At 46.9% G+C, this 27,813-nt stretch overlaps 1 protein-coding gene across 1 annotated transcript in view; it reads left to right on the top strand.

The window, feature by feature from the left end:
• The first annotated feature begins 11,359 nt into the window (after window positions 1-11,359).
• The window catches only part of RASSF3 (Ras association domain family member 3), a 139,392-nt gene continuing 122,938 nt past the window's right edge, over window positions 11,360-27,813 (top strand). Inside the window, exon 1 of the mRNA XM_039502108.1 lies at window positions 11,360-11,479. The gene's annotated coding sequence lies outside the window, so the exon portion shown is untranslated. The remainder of the gene's footprint in view (window positions 11,480-27,813) is intronic.

Genomic DNA, 27,813 nt, shown 5'->3' with positions numbered 1-27,813 from the left:
ACCCCCCTTACTTAAATTCCTGATTTTTAACCAGGTTATCCTGAACGATATCACTTTGCTGAGGATAACAGAACAAGATAAAGAGCAGATGCTTCTTGAATGCCAGCAGTCCCCGGGACCATACGCTGCGATGCTTTGCCACGCAATGATACCTGATTACTTGCTACATGCATGGCATGGTAAAGTGTCCTACCATGGTGGGCGGAACAAGGATGCCTTGCCCAGAAACCTTCTGCAAAGGCTTCTGGAGTACCTACAGGAGCGCTTCATCGAGATGTCCCTGGAGGATTTCCTCTCAATCCCGGACCTGTTAACAAACTTTTCTAAGTAACTATACTGTCTGCGAATGCATCCCAAGTCCTCTGGGCAAATCAATCATTAAAAAAGGCTTGCTTAAAAAACACTGTTTGCTATTTGCAAAGGTACACTCACCAGAGCTCCCTTCCAGGGCGTCATTCTCTGGAATAGTTGCTTGTGAGGGCTGGGAGCAGGGTAATTCCGTCAGTGTGATAAAAAGCTCCTGGCTGCTGGGGTTCACGGAGTGCTGTGTGCTCTCTGCGAGGTCTTCCTCTTCTTCCTCTTCATCTTCCCCGTCTGCATAATCCTCAGACATGGCAGAGATTACAACCCCCACCTCGGAATCCACGGTCAGGGGTGGGGTACTTGTGGCGCAGCCCCCTAAAATTGCGTGCAGCTCAGCATAGAAGTGGCATGTTTTTCGACCTGCCCCGGACCTTCCGTTTGCTTCTTTGGTTTTCTGGTAGGCTTGTCTGAGCTCCTTAACTTTCACTCTGCACTGCACGGAGTCCCTGCTGTGGCCTTTATCCGTCATAGCCTTAGAAATTCTTTCAAATACTTTTTCATTTCGTCTTTTGGAACGCAGTTCTGTTAGCACTGAATCATCTCCCCATATAGCGATCAGATCCAGTACCTCCCGTGCAGTCCATGCTGGAGCTCTTTTTCGATTCTCAGGAGACAGCATTGTTAACTGTGCTGATGAGCTGTGCGTGGTCACCTGTGATGATGAGCTCTCCACACTGTCGAAGCAGGAAATGAATTTCAAAAGTTCGCGGGGCTTTTCCTGTCTACCTGGCCAGTGCATCCGAGTTGAGAATGCTGTCCAGAGCGGTCAGTGGTGCACTGTGGGATAGCTCCCGGAGGCCAATACCGTCGATTGCGGCCACACTAACCCTATTCCGATATGTTAATACCGATATTAGCGCTACTCCTCTCGTCGGGCAGGAGTACAGAAACCGATTTAAAGAGCCATTAAAATCGATATAAGGTGCCTCCTAGTGTGGACGGTTGTGGCGTTAAATCGGTTTTACGCTCCTAAAACCGATTTAAACGCCTAGTGTAGACCAGGCCTGGGAAGGAGAAAGTTCCTGAGCTGGGAAAGAGGAGAGCAAGGAGTTTGTATTGTCAATTTTAAATGCTCTTGCAATTCACTACCCTTATGATTGACTACACCAACAAACCCCAATCTAGAAGGCAGGGAAGAGGCGCTGAAACTCTTCCCCCTTGCCCTCTGCAAACAGAGAATCTAGGTCTCTAATATGACAAACCCCAATCTTGTCCACTGCATCACATTGCTTCCTTTCAGAGTGAGTAAACCAGATTTCCTTTTCCTCTCTCCGTAACTACTATAAACCACACTCCTCTCCCAGAGCCAAGTATAGAATACAGGGATTCCTAATTGCCAATATTCTACTGCTGACTGCTAAACAGTTGTGTAATCCATTGTTAGGGTGTGTCAATTCCTCTTCCAGTGACTGTTCTAGAACAGAACTAGTAATTATTTCTGTAGCTCAAAAGGTAAAAGGCCTAAGCTAGGGATCTGCAGATCAAAGAATTCAAATTCTGCTGCTAAACTATATGAAGGCTGGCATGGTCACATGTAAAAGCAGCAAAGAATCCTGTGGCACCTTATAGACTAACAGACGTTTTAGAGCATGAGCTTTTGTGGGTGAATACCCACTTCGTTGGATGCAAGTAGTGGAAATTTCCAGGGGCAGGTATATATATGCAAGCAAGAAGCAAGCTAGAGATAACGAGGTTAGTTCAATCAGGGAGGATGAGGCCCAGTTCTAGCAGTTGAGGTGTGAAAACCAAGGGAGGAGAAATTGGTTTTGTAGTTGGCAAGCCATTCAGTCTTTGTTTAATCCTGAGCTGATGGTGTCAAATTTGCAGATGAACTGAAGCTCAGCAGTTTCTCTCTGAAGTCTGGTCCTGAAGTTTTTGCTGCAGTCTGTCCTATCTCGAGGACTCTCTTTCTGCTCTGCCACCCCCACCAACATGATACAGTTCTGCGGCGATCTGGAAGCCTACTTTCACCGTCTCCAACTCAAAGAATACTTTCAGGACAACACTGAACAGTGCACTGATACACAGTTACCCTCCCACCAACAGCACAAGAAGAACAACTCCACATGGACTCCTCCTGAGGGTCGAAATGACAGTCTGGACCTATACATTGAATGCTTCCGCCGACGTGCACAGACAGAAATTGTGGAAAAACAACATCACTTGCCTCATAACCTAAGTCGTGCAGAATGCAATGCCATCCACAGCTCAGAAACCATCCTGACATTATAATCAAAGAGGCTGATAAAGGAGGTGCTGTTGTCATCATGAACAGGTCTGACTACCAAAAGGAGTCTGCCAGACAACTCTCCAATACCAAATTCTACAGGCCACTTCCCTCAGATCCCACTGAGGAATACACTAAGGCCTGGTCCACACTAGGACTTTAATTCGAATTTAGCAGCGTTAATTCAAATTAACCGTGCACCCGTCCACACCAGGAAGCCATTTAATTCGACCTAGAGGGCTCTTTAGTTTGAATTCGGTACTCCACCCCGACGAGGGGAGTAGCGCTAAATTCGACATGGCTATGTTGAATTAGGCTAGGTGTGGATGCAAATCGAACTTACTAGCTCCGGGAGCTATCCCACACTGCACCACTCTGTTGACGCTCTGGACAGCAGTCCAAGCTCAGATGTTCTGATCAGCCATACAGGAAAAGCACCGGGAAAATTTGAATTCCTTTTCCTGTCTGGCCAGTTTGAATCTCATTTCCTGTGTGGACGTCGTGGCGAGCTCAGCAGCACTGGCAGCGATGCAGAGCTCTCCAGCAGAGGAGTCCATGCAATCTCAGAGTAGAAAGAGGGCCCCAGCATGGACTGACCGGGAAGTCTTGGATCTGATCGCTGTGTGGGGCGATGAGTCTGTGCTTTCGGAGCTGCGCTCCAAAAAACGGAATGCAAAGACCTACGAGAAGGTCTCCAAAGCCATGGCACTCAGAGGATACAGCCAGGATGCAACACAGTGCCGCGTGAAAATCAAGGACCTGAGACAAGGCTACCAAAAAATCAAAGCGGCAAACGGACGCTCCGGAGCCCAGCCCCAGACATGCCGCTTCTACGAGGCACTGCATGCCATTCTCGGTGGGTCTGCCACCACTGCCCCACCAGTGACCGTGGACTCTGAGGATGGGATAGTGTTGATGGGCAGTTCCTCGGCGATGTTCGCCGATGGGGAAGATGAGGAAGGGTTTGTGGAGGACGAGGCAGGCGACAGCGCTTACAATACTGCTTTCCCCGACAGCCAGGATCTCTTCATCACCCTCACAGAGATCCCCTACCAACCCTCCCCGGCCGTTAACCCAGACTCTGAATCAGGGGAAGGATCAGTCGGTAAGTGCTATAAACATGTAAACATTTATTTTTTAACAAAACAGGAATAAAAACTATATAAAAAGGTCAATGCATATAGGGATCGAACAGTAATCCTCCTCGGAGAGTTCTACGAAGCTCTCTGACAGGTACTCGAAAAGCCTCCGCAGGAGGTTCCTGGGGAGAGGTGCCTTGTTGGGTGCTCCGTGGAAGCACACTCTTCCGCGCCAGGCCATCAGGAGGTATAATGGGAGCATCGCCTCGACCAGCATGGCAGCATAGGGCCCTGGTCTGTGCAGGGATTCACGCAGTATTCGCTCTCTGTTTCTCCTGGAGACCCGCCTCAGGGTGATCTCGCTCGGTGACTGCTGCATCTAATTAGGGGAATTACTTTAATGTTACTATTGTGAATGCTTGACTTTTCCTTTGCATAACAATGACCGTCGTTTAACAGCCACATGTTGTAGGCTGCAGAGGAAAAGCATACAGGGATCTTTCCCGGGGACAGCCGCGAGGGGCTGGAACAGGGTCAGACTTTATGCTTTCCAGATTGCCTGCAGCAGGAGGGCACTGCTATCCATTAACTGTTAAGCAGCCTAAAGTTTACGGCTTACCAGGCCTGGCTGCTACACGGATTCTGCTGTCCTGCCCCGCTTGTCCGATCTCCAGTGCAAGACCCCAGGCAATGAAAGCGAATGCCGAAAATTCGAACTTGTCCTGAGAGCACATGAGATTAGGTGCCCTGTATGGTCTTGTTCACAGAAACTGAGTAGACTGTGTTCAGTGTTCGCAAACATGTATCTTTGGAAGGAAATCACTGCCTTTTTCCCATCACACAGCTGCAGCTCTTTCCCGAACTGCCCCGGCATCCCCCTCACAGAGGCTGGCGCAGATTAGGCGGCGAAAGAAAAAGACTCGGGACGAGATGTTCGCTGAAATGATGGCCTGCTCCAGAGCCGAGGCGGCCCAGCAGAGCCAGTGGAGGGAGACCCTCTCTCAGCAGCAGCGCTCACACAGCGAACAGGAGGACAGGTGGCAGCAGGAAGACCAGCAGGCGACTCAAACACTGCTTGGCCTAATGAGGGAGCAAATGGACACGCTCCGGCGCCTTGTGGATGTTCTGCAGGACCGCAGGCAGGAGCAGAGAGCCCCCCTGAACTGTATCTGCAACCGCCCTCCCCCGCCACAAAGTCCTGTCCCCCCCTCACCCCAAATCACAAGAAGGAGGGGCGCTAGGGGCCGTGAAAACTGTCACTCCACCCCAGCAGAGCGCTCATGTACCAAACAGCTCTCATTCCCTAAAGTATGAGAATTGCTTGCCTTCCTGGCTCACCCGATCCCAAATCCCAGTTTCATCCCCCAACTGTGTAGTTGAGTATTAAAAACAGTTTGCTGTTCATTACTGTTTCCGTCATGTTTCTTTGCAGAAGAGTTTGTGTGAAGGGGGGGGAGGGGGTTCTTAATTGCATAGGACAGCCACCATTAACAGGGTACAGACATGGGGGCAGGATCAACAGCAGGTCACACACAGAGTGCAGTCACTAGGCACCTGGGTCACTCTGCAAGGTGTCTGCTGCCCCAGGTCAGTCTGGGAGGTGTATGTTGCCCCAGGGTCCGAGCGCCTGGCATCCACAAATGGCAAGGCAGACTGCCCTTACCATGCCCTTCCACCCTAGCCATGAACCTCTCCTATGCCCTGAGCCCCAGCCAGAGCCATCATCCCCCCACACCTACTCACCCTTCCCACACACCCCTCACCCCTTCCTGCAAACCCACCCCTTCCTGCACATCCTCCGGTAACCGTCCTCCCCCCCCCCCCCAAGGACCGCTGTAGGAGCAGGAGCATGTCAGTCCTCGAGTGTAGAAGCGGTCTGTACATCACTGCACACCATACCCACCACAGTCTGCGTCCCTGTTGGAACCCTTGAACGAGAATTCATTAGTAAAGAAAACTTTGTTAATTAAAAATGTTCCAATAACTTTATTTTAAACGTCTGTTGGAAGGGGGGAAACCTGTTGAATGGGGTATGTAACCGCTGAAAAAAGTCAATAGTAACTGAAACAGGGGCAGGTTCAGCTTCTCTGTAAAGAGACTGGACAGTCATAGGTTACCCTGCTCTCTGAGGAACCTAGCTTTCAAAGCCTCCTGGATGCACAGCGCTTCCCGCTGGGCTCTTCTAATGGCACGGGTGTCTGGCTGAGCGTAATCAGCAGCCAGGCGATTTGCCTCAAGCTCCCATCCCGCCATAAAGGTCTCCCCCTTGCTCTCACAGAGATTGTGGAGCACACAGCAAGCTGCAATAACAATGGGGATATTGGTTTCGCTGAGATCCGAGCGAGTGAGTAAGCTCCTCCATCTCCCCTTGAGACGTCCGAAAGCACAGTCCACCACCATTCTGCACTTGCTCAGCCGGTAGTTGAAGACCTCCTTGTCACTGTCCAGGGTGCCTGTATAGGGCTTCATGAGCCAGGGCATTAGCGGGTAGGCTGGGTCCCCAGGATCACCGCGCTGCCGGAGCCTCCTCGCTCGATTTCTCAGCAGCTGACTGTGGAAGAGGTGTTCAATAAGGTGCGAGGAGTTGACAACGGCCATAAGTGCAGCGATGATCGCAGCGGGCTCCATGCTCGCAGTGCTGTGGCGTCCGCGCTGTCACTGACCAGAAAAGTGCGCGAACAGAGTTCCCGACGGCGCTTTCAAGGAGAGAGGGCGGGAGTGACGGTTGAATGATGACAGTTACCCAAAACCACCCTCGACACATTTTTCCCCCAGAAGGCATTGGGGGCTCTACCCAGCATTCCAATGGGAAGCGGGGACTGCGGGAACTGTGGGATAGCTGCCCAGAATGCACCGCTTCCAATGTCGACGCTTGCCCCGTTAGTGTGGACTCACAAAGTCGAATTAGTGTCCTTAGTGTGGATACACAAATTCAAATTCATCAGGTCGAATCCACAAATTCGACCTAAGTTAAATCGAACTACTCTTGTAGTGTAGACATACCCTAAGAAACTGCACCATCTACTCAGGACACTCACTACACTAACACCAGAACAAATCAACATACCCTTAGAGCCCCGACCAGGGTTATTCTATCTACTACCCAAGATCCACAAACCCGGAAATCCTGGACGCCCCATCATCTCAGGCATTGGCACTCTCACTGAAGGACTGTCTGGATATGTGGACACTCTAAGACCCTATGCCACCAGCACTCCCAGCTATCTCCGTGACACCACTGATTTCCTGAGGAAACTACAATGCATTGGTGACAGAAAACACCATCCTAGCCAGCATGGATGTAGAGGCTCTCTACACAAACATCCCACACACAGATGGAATACAAGCTGTCAAGAACAGTATCCCTGATGATGCCACAGCACAACTGGTTGCTGAGCTCTGTGCCTTTATCCTCACACACAACTATTTCAAATTTGATGACAATATATATCTCCAGATCAGGGGCACCTGCATGGCCCCACAATATGCCAATATTTTTATGGCCGACCTGGAACAACGCTTCCTCAGCTCTCGTCCACTCACGCCCCTTCTCTACCTACGCTACATTGATGACAACTTCGTCATCTGGACCCATGGGAAGGAGACTCTGGAAAAATTCCACCACGATTTCAACAGCTTCCACCCCACCATCAACCTCAGCCTGGACCAATCTACATGGGAGGTCCACTTCCTAGACACCACGGTGCAAATAAGTGATGGTCACATTACCACCACCCTATACCGAAAACCTACCAACCGCTATGCCTACCTTCATGTCTCCAGCTTCCATCCCGGGCACACCACACGATCCATTGTCTGCAGCCAAGCACTGAGGTACAACCACATCTGCTCTAACCCCTCAGACAGAGACCAACACCTACAAAATCTCCACCAAGCATTCTCAAAACTACAGTACCCGCACGAAGAAATAAGGAAACAGATCAACAGAGCCAGACGTGTACCCAGAAGCCTCCTACTGCAAGACAGACCCAAGAAAGAAACCAACAGGACTCCACTGGCCATCACATACAGTCCCCAGCTAAAACCCCTCCAGCACATCATCAGGGATCTACAACCCATCCTGGACAATGATCCCACACTTTCACAGGCCTTGGGTGGCAGGCCAGTCCTCGCCCACAGACAACCTGCCAACCTGAAGCATATTCTCACCAGTAACTGCACACCGCACCATAGTAACTCTAGCTCAGGAACCAATCCATGCAACAAACCTCGATGCCAACTCTGCCCACATATCTACAGCAGCGACACCATCAAAGGACCTAACCAGATTAGCCACACCATCACCGGTTCATTTACCTGCACGTCCACCAATGTAATATACGCCATCATATGCCAGCAATGCCCCTCTGCTATGTACATCGGCCAAACTGGATAGTCTCTACGGAAAAGGATAAATGGACACAAATCAGATATTAGGAATGGCAATATACAAAAACCTGTAGGAGAACACTTCAACCTCCCTGGCCACACAATAGCAGATCTTAAGGTGGCCATCCTGCAGCAAAAAAACTTCAGGACCAGACTTCAGAGAGAAACTGCTGAGCTTCAGTTTATCTGCAAATTTGACACCATCAGCTCAGGATTAAACAAAGACTGTGAATGGCTTGCCAACTACAAAACCAGTTTCTCCTCCCTTGGTTTTCACACCTCAACTGCTAGAACCGGGCCTCATCCTCCCTGATTGAACTAACCTCGTTATCTCTAGCTTGCTTCTTGCTTGCATATATATACCTGCCCCTGGAAATTTCCACTACTTGCATCCAACGAAGTGGGTATTCACCCACGAAAGCTCATGCTCTAAAATGTCTGTTAGTCTATAAGGTGCCACAGGATTCTTTGCTGCTTTTACAGATCCAGACTAACACGGCTAGCCCTCTGATACATGGTCACATGTGATTCACACAGTAAAAAGACTTCTTTAAAACAGGTTTGTACCTTAAAGCTATGACAAACTGTAAATTATGGTGTGGATCACCAAAATACATGTTTCGCATTTCACCTCTCTCTCACTTTGCTTGTAGCCTATTGGTCAAAGTGTGTGTTGTGTCCCGTGTTGTGCTAAACCCATGAGTTATCTCCTAGATCAGCTTGCATCTCCTGCAAATTGCTTCATATGTCTCTTCTTTCTTATGCTCTGCAATATGCTAGTAATACTTCTTTACTTTTTAAAAATGCTTTGAAAACTACAGGACAAAAGTGCAATTTAAGTATATTGGTCAATTACATTCTGGCAGCTTTGGTCAAGGGTGGCTGGGTTCATCAATCGCAGAGCATTATGCAAAGTTTGAGATTTTTTAAGAAATGTATTTTAGTTATGAGCTCTGTGTTTAAACTTTTGCAAGCTAGCAGAGCAGGAAGCAGTGGAGACCGAAACAACTTATTTTTGAGCATCTCCGACATAGGCATGTGAAGCAGCATCAGAGTTAAGCCTCCCAAAGTCAAGAAACCAGTTAAAATTAATGCTGCAACTTTAACTCCTGCCTCTGCTTCATGACACTCTTTAATTCAAAATTTAATGTTCAAAATGATCTGGACAAACTGGAGAAGTAGTCTGAAGTAAATAGGATGAAATTCACTAAGGACAAATGCAAAGTACTCTACTTAGGGTATGGTGGGTAGTAATTGATCTATCGGGGATCGATGCCCATACTCCACCTTGGCAGGAGGAGTAAGCAGCGTCAATGGGGGAGCCGTGGCAGTCAACTCGCCGCCGTGAGGACAGCCAGGTAAGTCGAACTAGATATTTAGACTTCAGTTACGCCAATAGCTGAAGTTGCATCTCTTAGATTGATTTCCACTCCCACCCACAATGTAGACCAGCCCCCAAACAATCAGTTACGCACATACCAAATGGGAAATGACTGCCTAGGAAGGAGTACTGCAGAAAGGGAGCTGGGGGTCAGAGTGGATCACAAGTTAAATATGAGTCAACAGTAACACTTTTGCAAAAAAAGCAAACATCATTCTGGGATGTATTAGCAGGATGTGAGAAGTAATTCTTCTGCTCTACTCCATGCTGCTTAGGCCTCAACTAGAGTATTGTGTCAAGTTCTGGGTGATGAGGACAAATTGGAGAAAGTCCAGAGAAGAGCAACAACAATGATTAAAGGTCTAGAAAACATGACCTATGAGGGAAGATTGAAAAAACTGAGTTTGTTTAGTCTGGAGAAGAGAAGACTGAGAGGGGACATAACAGTTTTCAAGTACATAAAAGGTTTTTATAAGGAGGAGGGAGAAAAATTGTTGTTCTTAACCTCTGCAGATAGGACAAGAAGCAACGGGTTTAAATTGCCATAACGGAGGTTTAGGTTGGACATTAGGAAAAACTTCCCAACTGTCAGAGTGGTTAAGCACTGGAATGAATTGCCTAGGGAAGTGGTGGAATCTCCATCATTGGGGATTTTTAAGAGCAGGCTGGACAAACACCTGTCAGGGATGGTCTAGATAATACTTAGTCCTGTCTTGAGTGCAGGGGACTGGACTAGATGACCTCTCGAGGTCCTTTCCAGTTCTATGATTCTACATGATGGGTGTGATTTTTCTAGTACAATAGTTCTACACCCTCTCATGCCTACTACGTGGTACCGTCTATTCATTACTCTTTGTAGGCTAAACAGCCCATCACAGTAACTTACCCAAGTAAACCTGATCCCTGACCTACAGCTTCTCCGATCCAACCAGCAGGGCCCTGGCAGAGGGTGGAGGGGGCTCTGTGACACCGGATCCGTCTGCAGTCTCCTAGCGCTGCCTGGCTGTAGTGACACCCGATTCCCCATGCAGAGGGGCCCAGGCAGAGGAGGGAGGGGGCAGTGTGAGAGACATGATTCACCACCCCACGGCCCCCCCCCACAAATTCCTTTGGGCACTGGCAGAAGAGGAAGGGGGGAGTGTGGGACACATGATTTCCCCCCACACACACACACACACACTCTCCCCATGGCACTGGCAGAGGATGGAGGGAGCAGTGGGGGACACATGAATCACCCCCCCACACACACAGACACAAACTCCCCTGGGCACTGGCGGGGGGGGGCAGTGTGGGACACATGGTTCCCCCCCCCCACACACACACTCCCCTGGGGACTGGCGGGGGGGGCAGTGTGGGACACATGGTTCACCCCCCCACACACACACACTCCCCTGGGGACTGGCGGGGGGGGGGGCAGTGTGGGACACATAGTTCCCCCCCACACACACACTCCCCTGGGGACTGGCGGGGGGGGCAGTGTGGGACACATGGTTCCCCCCCCCACAGACTCCCCCGGGGACTGGCAGAGGATGGACGGGGCTCTGCCCTGGTCTGCTCAGTGCCCGCCCTGGGCAGCCGCAGGCAGCGCGATGCCTCCTGCCTGGGCGGCTGCAGCCGGGCGAGCGCAGGCGGCGCGTCCTACCTGAGGCGCCTGCCGAAGCTGCGGGCTGCGCATGGCGGCGGCGGCCCCCCCGCCCGGCGGGGCCCCCAGCCCGCGGGAGAAGAGGAGGCGGCTGCCGCGGGTGCCGGTGGTGAGGGCGCCCCGGGCGGCCCGGCCCCCTGCGCTGCCGGCCCTGGAGCTCTTCATGCCGCTGCGGGAGCAGCCGCCGCAGCCCCGCGCGGGCAGAGCCGCAGCCCCGGGCCCGGTCTGCGGCCGCCGGCGCCCCGGCCCGCAGCGCCCCCGCCACGTCCGGACCATCTTCGAGCCCGAGCCCGAAGGCCAGCGCGGGCAGCGGCACCGCTTCAGGCTGGAGGAGGCGGTGCGGACCTGGTGCGACCTCTGCTGCCACTTCATCTTCTCCCAGAGCCTGCGGTGCGCGGGTGAGAGCGCCCCCACCCCACCCCGTGCTGCCCAGCGCTGGTGCCCCCGGCCCTCTCCCTGCCCTCGGCATCTCTCTCCCGTCCCTCTCCCCGCCTTGTCCTGCCTCCTCTGCCCCTGCTGCTTCCCCCCCCGCCCCCTTCTCCAGTGGTCTCAGCTTCCCTCCTTCCCCGCCGGGGACAGGGCGACGTTCGCTTAGAGCCACATTCAAACCAAACTCCCTGGTCTAGGTCTGTACCTCGCCTTGCACAGGGCCTTTGAACATGGTTGGGTATCTGACACTAACAAGCTAAAGCTGACTAGGAACCTACTTTGGTCACAGTCCTGATTAAGCCAGGTGCCTAGTTTGGTCACAGTCCTGATTAAGCCAGGTGCCTAGTTATGAAATAGGGTTGTAAGGCATCTAATGACATGAGAAATATCTACAAGTATCTGCTGGTGTAAACATCTGCGAGGGCAAGAAGCTGCTTAGGGTGGTTACAAGGAAATCCAGGATGATTGAGTAATGGGGTGGAATTTAACAGAAACATTTAGGTTGTACATCAGGAAAAACCGGCTAATACTGAGATCTGTTCCTGGGGAGTAGTTATCTAAAGGGTGTGGTGGAAGCTTCATGACTTGGAACATTTAAACTAGACTAGACAAAAAACTGAAAACACACAGTACGGAACAATCTTATATTGGCGGAGGAAGGGATTATTGATTTTTCTAGATCTTGCTCAGCTCTGACTTCTGTATTATACAGAACTGTTTGTAAGTAGAATCATTGTAATTATTATAATTTTTCATATTCTATAAGTTAGAGAAGGAAAATATATTAGGTCATCTAGTCCATCCCTCTTCCATCACAGGGTTGTCCTTGCAGCATGTTTTCCATTAGCAGGGTTTTATTTTTGTATTATTTCTGGTGTGGGGAAGAGGAAAGCCAACTACTGGGTTTTAAGTACAACCATTTTCTTGAGATCTCAACTAGTTTTAGTTATATCTCCATCATTTTCAGTCTCATTTTTGTGTTGTCATTGCTCCAATAACATACTTCATATATTTGTATAAATGTGTTTTTGAAAGTTTGTACATGTAACAAAACCACTACAAAGAAAACAATAGTTATGCTCTGTGAACCTGCTTTTGTATGTGAAGACTAGAAGGAGATCTGAGGTGGTTTTTAACCTGGTGCTCTGAAACTAGTTTTATCTTGCAACCCCATTTTCAAACTATACTTCTTCCTTTTAGCAGAACACCATAGCACATACCTTAGATACAACAGATTTGTGATATAATTTATGGAAGTGTGCGCTATGGACCAAACTAACCTTCCCTGAAGCAGTCCAGAGATTCAGTCCAGACAAATATGATTCCTTCAGCTCACTGACACCATAGACAGGTTTGTGGTACATCCTCAATCTGGTTTTCAGCAGTAAGTATCTTAAATTTATTGAAGAGACACCATCGGTCTGAAGCCTACTCAATTTTACAAAATGAGTTAAAAGTAGCTTCAGATACTACACTTGCCCTTGCAGCTACCTGCTAATTTTTGTCATTTTAAGACCATATTTGTAATCTGATGTTAACACTGAAAATGCCTTTTTCTGTTTATGTGTATTAAAATTAGGAGTTGAGATGGGATAGCATACTGGTTCAGATTTCTAGGGGTACACAACAAACCTAATCTGAAGGAACCGTGTGGGCACAGTAAGGTCCAAATAACTATACAAAACATGTAAGGCCAAGCACCCTAGCTACATATATACACTGCTGCTGTGGCTGGATTGTGGTAGTTTCTGAAACACAAAAAACAAATGAGGGCCACTAGAGGGCCAGCAAACTCTTTGAAGGGATACTGCCCAATTCCTACACACACTGTGTACAATGAAGAGTAGTCATATAATGTAGTCCACTCCCATACACTTGAGTTTTCATGTGTCCTCTATAGAGAGGATATGCCATTAACTATGTTTCTAATTTGTGCAGTTTCACTAGCTAGTCTTCAGTTTCTCATAACTCATTTTAGACTAAGATGTCCTTTTCTTCTACCAGGTGAAATACTAATTCATTGTTCCATTGTTTAGTTCTTTAATTTTAATTACAATACTGTAACATAAAGTACATACACAAATACCTCCTCATTGTTATTTGTTACTTTAGGAGAATGTTCTGTGTTTAAAAAATTTAATTTAGTGCTTGTGAACCATGCTAGCTTGACATCCTTGCAGTCTGAAGTTTTCTTTTTGTCACATAAAGGATGAGCAGCTGCAGTGGAAGCTTCCCCACACTATCCTACCAACGTCACTCTGCCACTTTGGATAAGGTTCACCTCTATGGCTGTAGCTATACTAGTCTTTGTTTCTAAAATTTCCCACTATTGCTTACAGTGCAGTAGTCCTAATGGTGGTAGGAACAGTGGGAGTTTTATTGAACACAGTGAGTTGCTTGCATTTTTACCATCATGTCATCTAATCCTGATCTGAGCAAGTCTAGACGATGTGAAAAAATCACCAGCAGTGAGAGCTGCCTTGTCTAAACTACATCTCCCATTGATGGGGGTGCAATAGGGTTGGCAACATTGGGAAATTTTAGGGAAGAAGCCACTCAAGACAAGGAAAAGGCTAGTGAGAGGGTAATTGTCTCCATATCCATTCAGTGCTTCTGCTTTAGCTGCTATTGTATCAACACCCCTATGCATCTTATTCAGGTTTGAATACTTGTATACAGTATATTGAGGGACAAAGGTCTCCTTGTATGACAATTGCTGTGAGATCCATTCTTAGTAAAATAGTTCCAGTTCAAAAAACTGAAACAGTTGTCATACTATGCTACTGAGATTAACCTAGTGTAATCCTCAGTGGACTGAAGTGTTAGACTGCAGGAACTGTTATCTCCTTTGCCTTTGATTTACATCACCAAGCCTTTGATTAGCAGCTGCTATTTGAAACTCAGGGAAGGACAGAAAGAGCAATCAATGGATAATTCTCTTAGATAACATTCCATTCTGGCTGAAGAGAAGGTAGTAAACTTGTATTGGTTTCTGGTAAAGTGTAAGAGTTGCTTTAATTAGTCTCCTTGCTGTTCCAGTTTTACGCAATACTCTATTGGTTTGAATGAGAATACTTAATATAACTTGATTGTGCATGAAAAACAATTTAGCTTTAGTATAACTGTGAGAGGCCCCATGATGTTTTTATATAAAAATTGACTTTTAAAAAAATATATTGTATTTATTAGCTTATGTGATGGATCAAATATTCTGGTGCTAGTAGGAAAAAAAATCTTAAAATTTCAGCCTTGATAATATATCCTCTAGCAAAACTTTCCCTTCACAGGCACAGCTTTCAGTGATTATATCTTCTCTAAAACTAGCGCCATCTTTATGACTTACAGTACTTCAAGCCTTTCTGTCAAATTGCAGTTTCAGTAGCACAGGAAATGGGCAGATAAATAATTTATAACCTGTACATGAATACATCTTTTTTTAAAAGCTGTAAACAATAACTCAGATGCACAGATATTTCAAGAAGTTGATATTTTATAGTTTTGTAATATTTTTCTTGTATTAAGGCAGTCATTGGCTTTATTTTTTTCAGCATGAACTCAAACCAAAGCCCAAAATAATAGAAAATCCTGGAGAAAGGATGGAGGATGGGAAAAGCAAGCATATGGTGAATTATTTTACCTCAAAACTAGAAAATGGTAATTACATACCATGGCCATTAGCATCATATTTTTCACAGCCTACCCTTCTGCAAGTATTTAGAGAGGACCAGGGCCGGCTCCAGGCCCCAGCACGCCAAGTGCCGTGCTTGGGGCGGCATGCCGCGGGGGCGGTGCTCTGCCGGTCCCGGGAGGGCAGCAGGCGGCTCTGGTGGACCTCCCGCAGGCGTGCCTGTGGAGGGTCTGCTAGTCCCGCGGCTCCGGTGGACCTCCTGCAGGCGTGCCTGCGGATGTGCCACCGGAGCCACGGGACCAGCAGAACCTCCGTAGGCACGTCTTCAGGAGGTCCACCGGAGCCGTGGGACCGGCGACCGCCAGAGCGCCCCCCCGCGTCGTGCCGCCGTGCTTGGGGCGGCGAAATTGCTAGAGCCGCCCCTGGAGAGGACTGAAACTAAACTAGATCCAATAGTAATGGTTTATATTTATCTATTGTGCCTTCCTTTTGAGGATCTTACAACACTTCCCAAACATTGGGCCAGGTCCTCACCTGCTATCAATTGCCATATATTCACTACTTAATTACAGTGATTTAAAGCTGCTGAGGATCTAGACCATTAATGAGTTTATCCATGCTATTATAATTCCCAGTTTATTTATTGGGGAGCTGAGACAGAGAGGTCATTGACTTTCCCCCAAAGACATCTCTGATAGAGCAAAAACTAAAACTCTGATCTCCTCATTCTTAAGATATGTCTATATTTGCACAATATTTGGATGTGTAATTCTCCCCTTGTGACATTCTATAGGTAAATTATCCACACTCCTTTCCTCAGCTCTTCCTCATCTTTCTTCTTGTTGTCCTCCACATTTCAGTTGCATTTTGTAACTATTATGGTTAAAATTAAGTGAATCAACAGCAAGAGGTAGAGGGCACACAAAGACAGACATCAAGGTTCAGTTGGAGAGTTCAGATCTTTCACTCTACTCTAATTCCCAAAAAACTGACTATTTGTAGAGTATATATGTGAGTGTTCCCAAGTATGAATTCCCCTCCATCAGCTGTGGTACTTGGAGAGGCAGGATAGTCTTCTGATTAAAGTACAAGAGTGGGGCTGGTCCAGTACAGCTATGCCAGTAGTAGCAATGGTGGAAATTGCAGGGTCCAGGCATTTTTACAATTGTATCATTGACTCCTGCAAGGGGAACTTCACTTGTGTTATATTGCCACAATTCAACAATGAGGTGTTCTGACAGCTGAAGCAGAGGGAGGACTGGCTGACTAGTATGCTAGGTCTGGTATTGCAGTAACCTATAAAGGTTTCCACAGTTATAGGGAATTTATCAGTCAGAGGAATTCCTAAATGCTTTAAAACTCACTTTACTCACCACTAAAATGGTATATACCCCATGTGTTAAACAATAGACCACACCATTACACCACATTTTAGGGAAGGAAGTGACGAACAACAACAATGTTATATTGAAACTCAGATAATTTAGTTAATCACAATGTAGTTTTCATAAACATAAACTAGACTAAGATGCCAGGACTAACAGCCCTACTTTTGCCAAAAATGTCTTGGGTTTTCTAATGGCCACAGGAGTTGCTGTATGTCTCATCTGAAAGTCAACACCTCCAAAACAGCAGGATCTCCCAGCTGGATCATTGGTGTGCTACTGGGAAAGAAGTAACCATGTACCAAATCACCAAGAGATTCTAGGATCACCAGAGGTGGTTGGGTTGTTGTTTTTTTTTAATTTTTTTTCTATCCAAGTTGTGACCAGGATCAATTCTGTTTGGTTTGACAGGTCAGACAACATCAGAGCTTGAGGTGCTCTCACTGTAGACAAAGAAACATACAATTAAAGAGAACGTCAAAATAAAATTAACTCAGAAAGTTCTTTATGGCTGTATCAAGACAATGCGCTAAAATAGTGTGTGCGCACAGGCATGTATGTAGTACCAACTAAGAGAAAATGACCGCAAGATCTTTGCATCAGGGACTGTCTTTGTGTTTGTTGTATTTAGCACAATGGGGCCATGATCTTCATTGAGGCTTTTGGGCACTACCACAGTACAAATAATAATACAGAATTACTGCAGTGCTTGAAGAATTGTCAAGGACATGATCAGGATGTCAGGTCAGAACTCAGGCAGATCTAATGGTCAGACCCATGGGGCTAGCCAGGCCTGGAGTTTAGAGCAGAGCCAAGGATCAGGACCACACGATACCCCAGGGCATAGTCAAGAGCAGAGCTGAGAGGGTCAGAACCACGATCAGAAGCTAAATACCTGAGCCAATGGGTGAGCCAGAGACTTGGTCAGGAAGCAGAGCCAGGGCATATCAAGGATGAAGAAGGGTAGGGGCTGATAGAGGCACAAGAGCAGGTTGGGCAGGAGGTGGTACAGGAAGCAGGACCAAGCACCACACATTGAGCAGCCAGCAAGTTGTGGCTGTTGCTGGGTTTAATAGTAGTTAGCTCCATCCCTCCATCAATCAGGAAGTGCAGTCAATCAAGCAGCCTCTCTAAAGATCAGCTGTGTCTAGTGTGTTGCTAGGAGACTGCCCCTGCTGCATCTGGCTCCCTCACAACTAAATACTAAATGTTTTTTGGGGGGGACCCAAAAGTCTTGTAACTGGTTGTTTTCATTCATCTGATACAGACTGAAACATATTTTTGAACAACTTGGATGAATAAGATCAGGATTGAAACATACAGTTCAAAGGAAAATGTTCTTTCATTTCGGAAGCAAAGGGACAAGGTGCATATTATTCAAGAAGCAAAGAAGCAGATCTTATTTCTTAGAATAAACTAAACCACTGATTGTATCTTTATCTGGATGGACATTATCCCAGAAAGAAAAATCAAGTGCTATGAACTACTTCTGTTAACAAGGGACTTTGTGGTTGAGCCCTTGTTGCTGTTTGGGGTTACTTTTCAAGAGAAGTCTTTCATTTTTTAGGAGACCAGAGCTGCATACAGCCCTCTTAACCCTCCCATCCCTAATTTTCCAGATTAAGAAATAGACAGATACTCCAGATCTACATAATGCTGTTGTCTAATTTGACCTATACAAACAAATTGGTTTGAGACTTGTGTGGTCTGGATTATTCAGATTGAAACTAATGTAATTTAATGAGTTACAATAAAATACAATTTGTCATTTTTTAAAAAAAGATCCAAAATACTGAATGTAAGAATTCAATGAAGTAATAATAATTAATTGCTTGTGTTTTGCTACTGGCATCATAATTTAATGTTATGTACTGTAGAAAATGTGTTCTTGTATCATGTGACCGGTTCTGGCATTTGGAAAAAAAAATAGGTGTTTATATTGTTGTTAGATGGAAAAGACACATTCTTAACTTTTGGCTGCCAGGATTTGGAATATTGTTTGTGGGTTTGGAAGGACAACATTTTTTAATTTGGTTCACGGAGTGGATGCATGCTTGTTGCAAGGGGAGGAAAGAGAGTGATTTTGTATATACTAGCTCTACATTTCCTAGTGCACACACACATCTCTGGAATAGTTTTTCTTTTTCCCTTTCCTCAGTCTGGAGGCTGGCATTATTATTTATAATACACTGGTTCATTGAATCATAGGAAAATGTTACTGATTATTTTCAGGAAATTTATCCATGATGATTAAATCTTTTCTTTTTTTACCTTATTAACAGCATGGGTGTGTATTTCCATGTATGATTATTATAAGTATACTTTTAAAATATGCAAAACACTGCATACCTGAACAAAGACAAGTTAGGGAACCCAACTGTCTATGCGGAGAAGAGTCCCAACTTCAGGAAAAGATTAAATCAGATAATATTTAGAGGTACCATCAGTTAAGAATAGGCAATTCCTTTTAGGCCATTCCTTTTAAGCATTTAGTGATGAAGCAATTCTGGGAACTGCCAGACACTCCATTTAAAAGCTGGCACTTATGAAGTGAAATCTAATGCTTTTGATGACCATACTCTGTATATGTAATTAAATATATACAAATGTAAAAACTGTAAGGAACTGGGAATCAAATAAAGGTTTTAAAACAGGTTAATGGATGTGTTGTGCTTGCATACTAAAAGGAAGAAACAGAATACTTGTATTAGAGTTCTGACATTTGAGTCTTACTTTAAAAATCAAATACAGTAACTCCTCACTTAACATTGTAGTTACGTTCCTGAAAAATGTGACTTTAAGTGAAACGATGTTAAGAAAATCCAATTTCCCCATAAGAATTAATGTAAATGGGGGGTTTAGGTGTGTATATATATATATATATATATACACACACACACACACAGAGTAGAAGTTTAAACAAACAATTTAATACTGTACACAGCAATGATGATTGTGAAGCTTGGTTGAGGTGGTGAAGTTAGAGGGTGTGTGGCGGGGCGACGACCCACCGGCACGGCACCTCCTGCTGCTTGTCTTGGGAATTAGCTCTTCCCGCCCATAGCACCCTCTGCAGGCCAGTGTCTTGCCTGTCGCTGGCCCCTTGTCCTTCCCAGACCCCAGTGCCCTTTGCCCAGGGGTTCTGCCCACCACAGTACCCCCTCAGTCTGGGTCTCCCCTTCCAGGGGAACCCCCAACCCCCTATCCCCACCTTTCCTCAGTGGCTAGTGCCCGTCATCATCTAGCCCCTGCTCCCTGGGGCAGACTGCAGTCTGTAAACCACTCATCATCAGCAAGGGGGGATTGGACCAGCTGCCTCTGCCTATATCTGGGTTACCCCTCTGCAGCCCTAGTAACCTTTTGTGGGCCCTTAACTCAGCCTGCAGCCTGGGGCTTTTCCAGGCTGGAGCTCCCCAGCTCCCTCTGCCCTTCCCCAGCACTGCTCCACCCTAGATACCCTTCTCAGCTTCCCAGGCAGAGAGGTCCTTCTCTCTCTGAAGCTAGAGAGCATGTCTTTTCTTCAGCTTCTGGCCCACAGCCCTCTTCTAAGGGACAGCTGGGCCCTGATTGAGCTGGCCACAGCTGTGGCTGCTTCTCCAATCAGCCCAGCTTTCCCCCCTCCCCACTGCAGCCCTCTCCCAGGGCTGTTTTATGCCCTTCAGGTCAGGAGTGGGGTGACCACCCCGCTACAGGGTGGAAGTGGGTGGGATATTTCCCAGGGAATGCCATACTGCTAAATAATAAACTAGCATTTGGCTGAGCCCTCCAGGGTTAACACATTGTTGTTAATGTAGCCTCACACTCTACAAGGCAGCACGAATGGAGGGAGGGGAGACAGCATGGCAGACAGAGACACACACCCTGTGTGTTGGAGAGAGAGAGAGATGCGCATCGCCCCTTTAAGTACACTGACCTCACTCTAAGTACATTTCCTTTAAAAAGATCAGGAAGTTGAGACAGCAGCTGTGGCCAGCTCTCTCCGTCCTGAGCCCTGTTGTGTCTCCCCCCTGTGCTATATGGAGAAGGGGTAAGGGGGAGACAGGAGTAGGGGGGAGAGGGACACCCTGACATTAGCCCCTGTTTTCCCCCCTCCCCTGCACAGCAAGCAGGAGGCTCCCGGGAGCAGCTCCAAGGCAGAGGGCAGGAGCAGCACATGGCAGTGGGGGGAGGGACAGCTGAACAGTTGGCAATTGATAGCCTGCTGGGCAGCTGCTGCACAGGGAACTTAGGGGAGTGGAGAGCTGATGGGGGGGCTGCCGGTCCACCCTGGTTGCAAGCCCCCACCAGCTAGCTGCAATGGACTGCTCTTCCTGCAAGCAGTGGACAAAGCAGGCAGCTGCCAAACAACGTTATAAGGGAGCATTGTGCAACTTTAAACGAGCATGTTCCCTAATTGATCAGTAACAAAAGAACATTAACCGGGACAACTTTAAGTGAGGAGTTACTGTAATCAGTTCAATTAGTATGTTTTGAGTACGATTTTAAAGAGATCTTTCAGTCCTTAATCAGTGTCCTGCTTTTATTGTAATGTTGTAATTTATACATAATAATAGGTCTAATAGGTTATCTACTGGTTAAGCATGGTTAGTGTATAGGAATACCAATGTAACTATACCAGCAAAGTTGTGGTTTGCACTGGTGTGGTAAAATCACCCCCCATGAACAAGACAAGTAATACTGGTAAAATCTTTGCTGGAACAGCTGCATCTACACTACGGGCTTCTGTCAGCACAGCTGTGTTGGTCAGGGGCATGAAGAGGTCTGTTACCTGACGAACATAGCTGTGTTGGTGGAAGCCCCTAGGGTAGACACAGCCTAAAAGATCTCTCAAACTTGGGGTATATAGACTTTCTTGGGCCCTGAGGCTGCAGAGATCTTTGCACAACCAGACCACTGCTCCCTTGCAGAACTCAATTGACTTCCATGCTGGCAGATCCAATTGCAGGATTGAGGCTCCATTCTGTAGTTCCTTTTATATTATTTAGTTCTTTCCTTATTGCTTAGATTTGATTGTTACGTTATGCTGCATAAATAGTATCGGGTTATAGTAGGGTGTTGGTTTGTCTTTTACAGTTGAAATGCCCCAAACAAGAACCTACTATTTGCATTTCTTTCTCTCTCATTGAGAGGCTCTTCTATTTTCCCCTTCTCATCACCAAAAGGATCATTGTTCACTCAATCTTCCCTTGGATGTTAGAGGACTGGCATGGTTTCTTTTGGAATTCATGGGTGACATTCCATTTTTCCACCAGAAGGACGTAGTGGAGAAGGACGTGAAGAATTCATTAATATTCTCATAGCACTTGCAGGCCCTGCTATCCTGGGATAAAGGAACCAAGTTTAATTTTTAACAGTATTTTATGATGATACTCAGAATATTCAGTAGAAAGCTATTACTGAAGCATAACAAGCGCAGTGCAGATTAAAAGGATATAAGATTTAGATATTCTTCAATATGTAGAATATGTATGTAACCAAAAGTCTTTTGGGTGTGTGTGGGAAAAAGAAAAACACCTAAATCAAACAGACGAACAAATAAAAATCCAGTGTGTATCAGAGTATTCTAAATGCCTCCTAATTATCAACAAGGTTGAGGTGCTCCGTTGAAGAATTGAAGGTAAAATGTGGAGAGGGAAAGCTTAAGTATTTTTAACATCTTCCTCTCAAAAATATTTCTTTTTTTCTCTTTGAAACAAATGTGTGGAACGTACTCTTGAATTTTATGCAATAGCAATTTAGGCTCCAGGAGCTCTCTTAAAATGTTATTCTACAGAGTGAGAACTGAAACAGCCTCTGGATCAAACTAGAAAGGGTTGTTTAGTTTTTTCTTAGGTGAGTTGTCTTACGACATCCAGATTCTCCATGTTAGAAATATCCCAAAAATGTTTTTTGAAAATCACATTGCATTGTGTATAGGTCATACTTGCATTCAGAATATTTTACTTTAAAATTGTTACACAGCAATTAATGCTGCTCAATATTTAGTAAAGAAAGTGTTCTGCTACTTGTTCATTTGGCCTAATGGGCTCCAGTCCATTTATCACTTAGTTGTAGTGTGCCCATCATTTATTTCCCTTCTCCTCTTGTCAAGTTCTGTCCTCCCTCCTTTTCTCTTGGACAGTTTCTTTCTTGCCCTTGTTAATCTTTCTCCCGCCCAACTTGGCCACAGAAGCCACTTTTGCAGTGGTTCTCTCTCTCTCTGGATGTCCAAGGGCAGTAGTAAGCTTCATGGGAGGTAAGCTTTTCAGGACAGGTGTGTTTGTACAACATCTAGCACAACAGGGCCTCAATCCTGCTGACTGACAGTGAAATTGAGGTGGGCGATCAATGTGCTATCTCAGTGGATGGACCGATCAGGGTATTTATGTGCAGGTTGGCAAAGTATCACAGGAAGTAAGTAATGGCACTTTTTTTTGTCTAGATGGAGTTTTGGGCTGTAAGACAGTTTAGTTTTTCCTAGCTTACTCTGAATACTGACAAACACCTTTCTGACTTTGCTCATTAGTGTCTCAAAAGAGCACAGAGTGTATGGATTCTTAGGGTACGTCTACACTACAAGATTATTCCGATTTTACAGAAACCGGTTTTGTAAAACTGATTGTATAAAGTCGAGTGCACGCGGCCACACAATGCACATTAATTCGGTGGTGTGCGTCCATGGTCCGAGGCTAGCGTCGATTTCCGGAGCGTTGCACTGTGGGTAGCTATCCCGTAGCTATCCCATAGTTCCTGCAGTCTCCCCCACCCCTTGGAATTCTGGGTTGAGATACCAGTGCCTGATGGGGCAAAAATCATTGTCGCGAGTGGTTCTGGGTACAGCCTCACCCCTCCCTCCGTGAAAGCAGCAGACAACTGTTTCGCACCTTTTTTCCTGGGTGAACTGTGCAGACGCCATAGCACAGCAAGCATGGACCCTGCTTAGCTCAATACCGCAATTGTGGATGTTTTAAACACCTCGCGCATTCTCGTGCAGTCTATGCTGAACCAGGACCTGCAAAGCCAGGCAAGGAGGAGGCAGCTACGGCAGCGCGGCGATGAGAGTGATGAGGACATGGACACAGAATTCTCTCAAATCATGGGCCCCTGCGCTTTGGAGATCCTGATGGTAATGGGGCAGGTTCTAGCCATTGAACGCCGATTTTGGGCCCGGGAAACAAGCACAGACTGGTGGGACCGCATAGTTTTGCAGGTGTGGGACGATTCGCAGTGGCTGCGAAACTTTCGCATGCGTAAGGGCACTTTCATGGAACTTTGTGACTTGCTTTCCCCTGCCCTGAAACGCCATAATACCAAGATGAGAGCAGCCCTTACAGTGGAGAAGCGAGTGGCAATAGCCCTCTGGAAGCTTGCAACACCAGACAGCTACCAGTCAGTCGGGAATCAATTTGGAGTTGGAAAATCTACTGTGGGGGCTGCTGTGATGCAAGTAGCCAAAGCAATCATTAAGCTGCTGCTACGAAAGGTTGTGACTCTGGGAAACGTGCAGGCCATAGTGGATGGCTTTGCTGCAATGGGATTCCCTAACTGTGGGGGTGGGGGGCGGTAGATGGAACCCATATCCCTATCTTGGCACCGGAGCACCACGGCACCCAGTATGTAAACCGCAAGGGGTACTTTTCCATGGTGCTGCAAGCACTGGTGGATCACAAGGGACGTTTCACCAACATCCACGTGGGATGGCCGGGAAGGGTTCATGACGCTTGCGTCATCAGAAGCACTACTCTGTTTAAACGGCTGCAGCAAGGGAATTACTTCCCAGACCAGAAAATAACAGTTGGGGATGTTGAAATGCCTGTCGTTATCCTGGGGGACCCAGCCTACCCCTTGATGCCATGGCTCATGAAGCCATACACAGGCAGCCTGGACAGTGGTCAGGAGCTGTTCAACTACAGGCTGAGCAAGTGCAGAATGGTGGTAGAATGTGCCTTTGGCCGTTTAAAGGCGCGCTGGCACACATTACTGACTCGCTCAGACCTCAGCCAAACCAATGTCCCCATTGTTATTGCTGCTTGCTGTGTGCTCCACAATCTCTGTGAGAGTAATGGGGAGACCTTTATGGCGGGGTGGGAGGCTGAGGCAAATCACCTGGCCGCTGATTACGCGCAGCCAGACACCAGGGAGATTAGAAGAGCACACCAGGAAGCGGTGCGCATCAGAGAAGCTTTGAAAACGAGCTTCATCACTGGCCAGGGTAGGGTGTGACTGCTGTGTTTGTTTCCCCTTGATGAACCCCCACCCCCCTTGATTGACTCATTCCCTGTAAGCAACTCACCCTCCCCCTTCGATTACAGCTTGCTTAAGGAAATAAAGTCACTATAGTTTAAAAATCATGTATTCTTTATTAATTCATTATAAAAAGAGGGAGAGAACTGAGAAGGTAGCCCAGGTGTGGTTTGGGAGGAGGATAGGAGGGAAGGAAAAGGCCACTAAAAAAATTTCACAGTAATGACAGCCTTTTGGTTGGGCTGTCCACGGGGGTGGAGTGGGCGGGTGCACAGAGCCTCCCCCCACGCGTTCTTACACATCTGGGTGAGGAGGATGTGGAACATGGTGAGGGGTGAGGGTGGTTATACAGGGGCTGCAGCGGCACTCTGTGATCCTGCTGCCGTTCCTGAAGCTCCACCAGACGCCGGAGCATGTCAGTTTGATCACGCAGCAGCCCCAGAATTGCATCCCGCCACCGGTGATCATCCTGCCGCCACCTCTCATCTCGAGCGTCCCTCCTGTCCTCATGTTCGTCCCTCCTGTCCTCACGTACACTGGCATCTTTCCTGTAATTTGATACCACTTCCTTCCACTCATTCAGATGAGCTCTTTCCTTGCGGGTTACTTCCATGATATCTGAGAAAATTTAATCTTGCGTCTTCTTTTTCCTCCGCCTTATCTGAGCTAGCCTTTGGGATGGAGTAGGGAGGCTTGAAAAATTTGCTGCTGCATGAGGGAGGGAAAAAAGGGAGAGAAGTATTTTAAAAGATACATTTTACAGAACATTGGTTATACTCTTTCACAGTGAACAACACTATTCACCTTACATAGCACATGTGATTTCACTACAAGGTCGCATTTTGCATCTTAATATTGAGTGCCTGCGGCTCTGATGTTACAGATCTCACAGACGCAGGTCCGGGCATCAGAATTCAGCTTGCATGCGGCCATGGTAAGCCACTGTCTTTCGGCTTCTGCAGCCTTCATATATACAGTGCTTTACCCATCCCCCCACCGCATGGCTGGTATCATGAAAGCTCACTGCTAATCACCCCCCTTCCTCCCCCACACCGCGTGGCTAGTAGCTGGGAAGATCCCTGCTAGCCAAACGCGAAAAAGCTCATCGCTATTTCACTCCTCCCCTCCCCCCCGCTTGTCTACGTGCAAGGAAGGATTTTTTTTAAGCAGCAGGCCACAAGCCCAGTAGGAAAATGGGCATCTCTGTCCCCTTAATTAAATTCCTGATTTTCAACCAGGTTACCCTGAACGATATCACTCTGCTGAGGATAACACAGCGAGATAAAGAACGGATGTTTCTTGAATGCCAGCAATCACCGGGACCATACGCAGCTATGCTTTGTCATGCAATGCTACCCGATTACTTGCTACATGCATGGCATGGTAAAGTGTCCTACCATGGTGGACGGAACAAGGCTGCCTTGCCCTGAAACCTTCTGCAAAGGCTTTTGGAGTACCTCCAGGAGCGCTTCATGGAGATGTCCGTGGAGGATTTCCGCTCAATCCCCAGACATGTTAACAAACTTTTCTAAGTAACTTTACTGGCTGCGAATGCATCCCAAGTCTTCAGGGCAAATCAATCATTAAAAAACGCTTGCTTTTAAACCATGTTTTAAATTTACAAAGGTACACTCACCAGAGGTCCCTTCCATGGCTTCATTGTCTGGGATAGTGGCTTGGGAGGGCTGGGAGGGTAATTCCGTCTGGGTCAGAAAAAGCTCCTGGCTGTTGGGGAGAACGGAGTCCTGTGTGCTCTCTGCAAGCTCGTCCTCCTCTTCTTCATCGTCATCTTCCCCATCCGCAGAATCCTCAGCCATGGCTGAGATTACAACCCCCACCTCGGAATCCACGGACAGGGGTGGGGTAGTTGTGGCACAGCCCCCTAAAATTGCATGCAGCTCAGCGTAGAAGCGGCATGTTTTTGGCCCTGCACTGGACCTTCCGTTTGCTTCTTTGGTTTTCTGGTAGGCTTGTCTGAGCTCCTTAACTTTCACTCTGCACTGCACTGAGTCTCTGCTGTGGCCTTTTTCCATCATAGCCTTGGAAATTTTTTCAAATACTTTTTCATTTCGTCTTTTGGAATGCAGTTCTGTTAGCACTGAATCCTCTCCCCATACAGCGATCAGATCCAGTACCTCCCGTGCAGTCCATGCTGGAGCTCTTTTTCGATTCTCAGGAGACTGCATTGTTACTTGTGCTGATGAGCTCTGCGTGGTCACCTGTGCTGATGAGCTCTCCACTCTGGGCAAGCAGGAAATGAAATTCAAAAGTTCGCGGGGCTTTTCCTGTCTACCTGGCCAGTGCATCCGAGTTCAGATTGCTGTCCAGAGCGGTCACAATGGTGCACTGTGGGATACCACCCGGAGGCCAATACCATCGATTTGCGGCCACACTAACCCTAATCCGATATGGTAATACTGATATTAGCGCTACTCCTCTCGTCAGGGAGGAGTACAGAAACCGGTTTAAAGAGCCCTTTATATCGATATAAAGGGCCTTGTACTGTGGACGGGTGCGGCGTTAAATCAGTTTAACGCTGCTAAAATCGGTTTAAACGTGTAGTGTAGACCAGGCCTCAGGCACAGTAGTCTGAGAGCGTGTGTGTGGGGTGGGGAATTTGAAGGAAGTGAAAGGAGTGTGATGAAAAATAGGCTGTGCATTACCTCTTTGTATGTTTTTCTTTCGTATTCCAATTCCAGTTAATATGTTTTAACAGCTGCCAAGACTATGTCAAAAAGTAGAGGGTACAAGATACATCCTTCTGTTTTCTGCCTGTGGAGAGAAAATGTACAAGATTCACATTCATTCATTTGAAGTGCAAACAGCTTGTAATCCCTATCTCCAAATGCAAGCTTCAAAAAAGGATATTTACAGCATTACACTACGTAAAGTAGGTTCAAACTAATTTTGTCTTAAACTGACCAAATTAGAATGCAATAACATAAGAACTATAATCTCTAATTGACAGGCGATAGGCTTCATGGTTAACACAGTAATATTTTCTGTTTTCTATCTTTGACCCCATTCCCTTTGTAGATAGCTCTGTGCAAGCTCCCAAAGAGAAATC

This window comes from Mauremys reevesii, linkage group 1 (genome assembly GCF_016161935.1).
Source record: "Mauremys reevesii isolate NIE-2019 linkage group 1, ASM1616193v1, whole genome shotgun sequence".
Classification (NCBI taxonomy): Eukaryota; Metazoa; Chordata; order Testudines; family Geoemydidae; genus Mauremys; species Mauremys reevesii.
The sequence above is the reverse complement of the archived record's forward strand: the minus strand, read 5'-3'. Positions and strand labels throughout refer to the sequence as shown.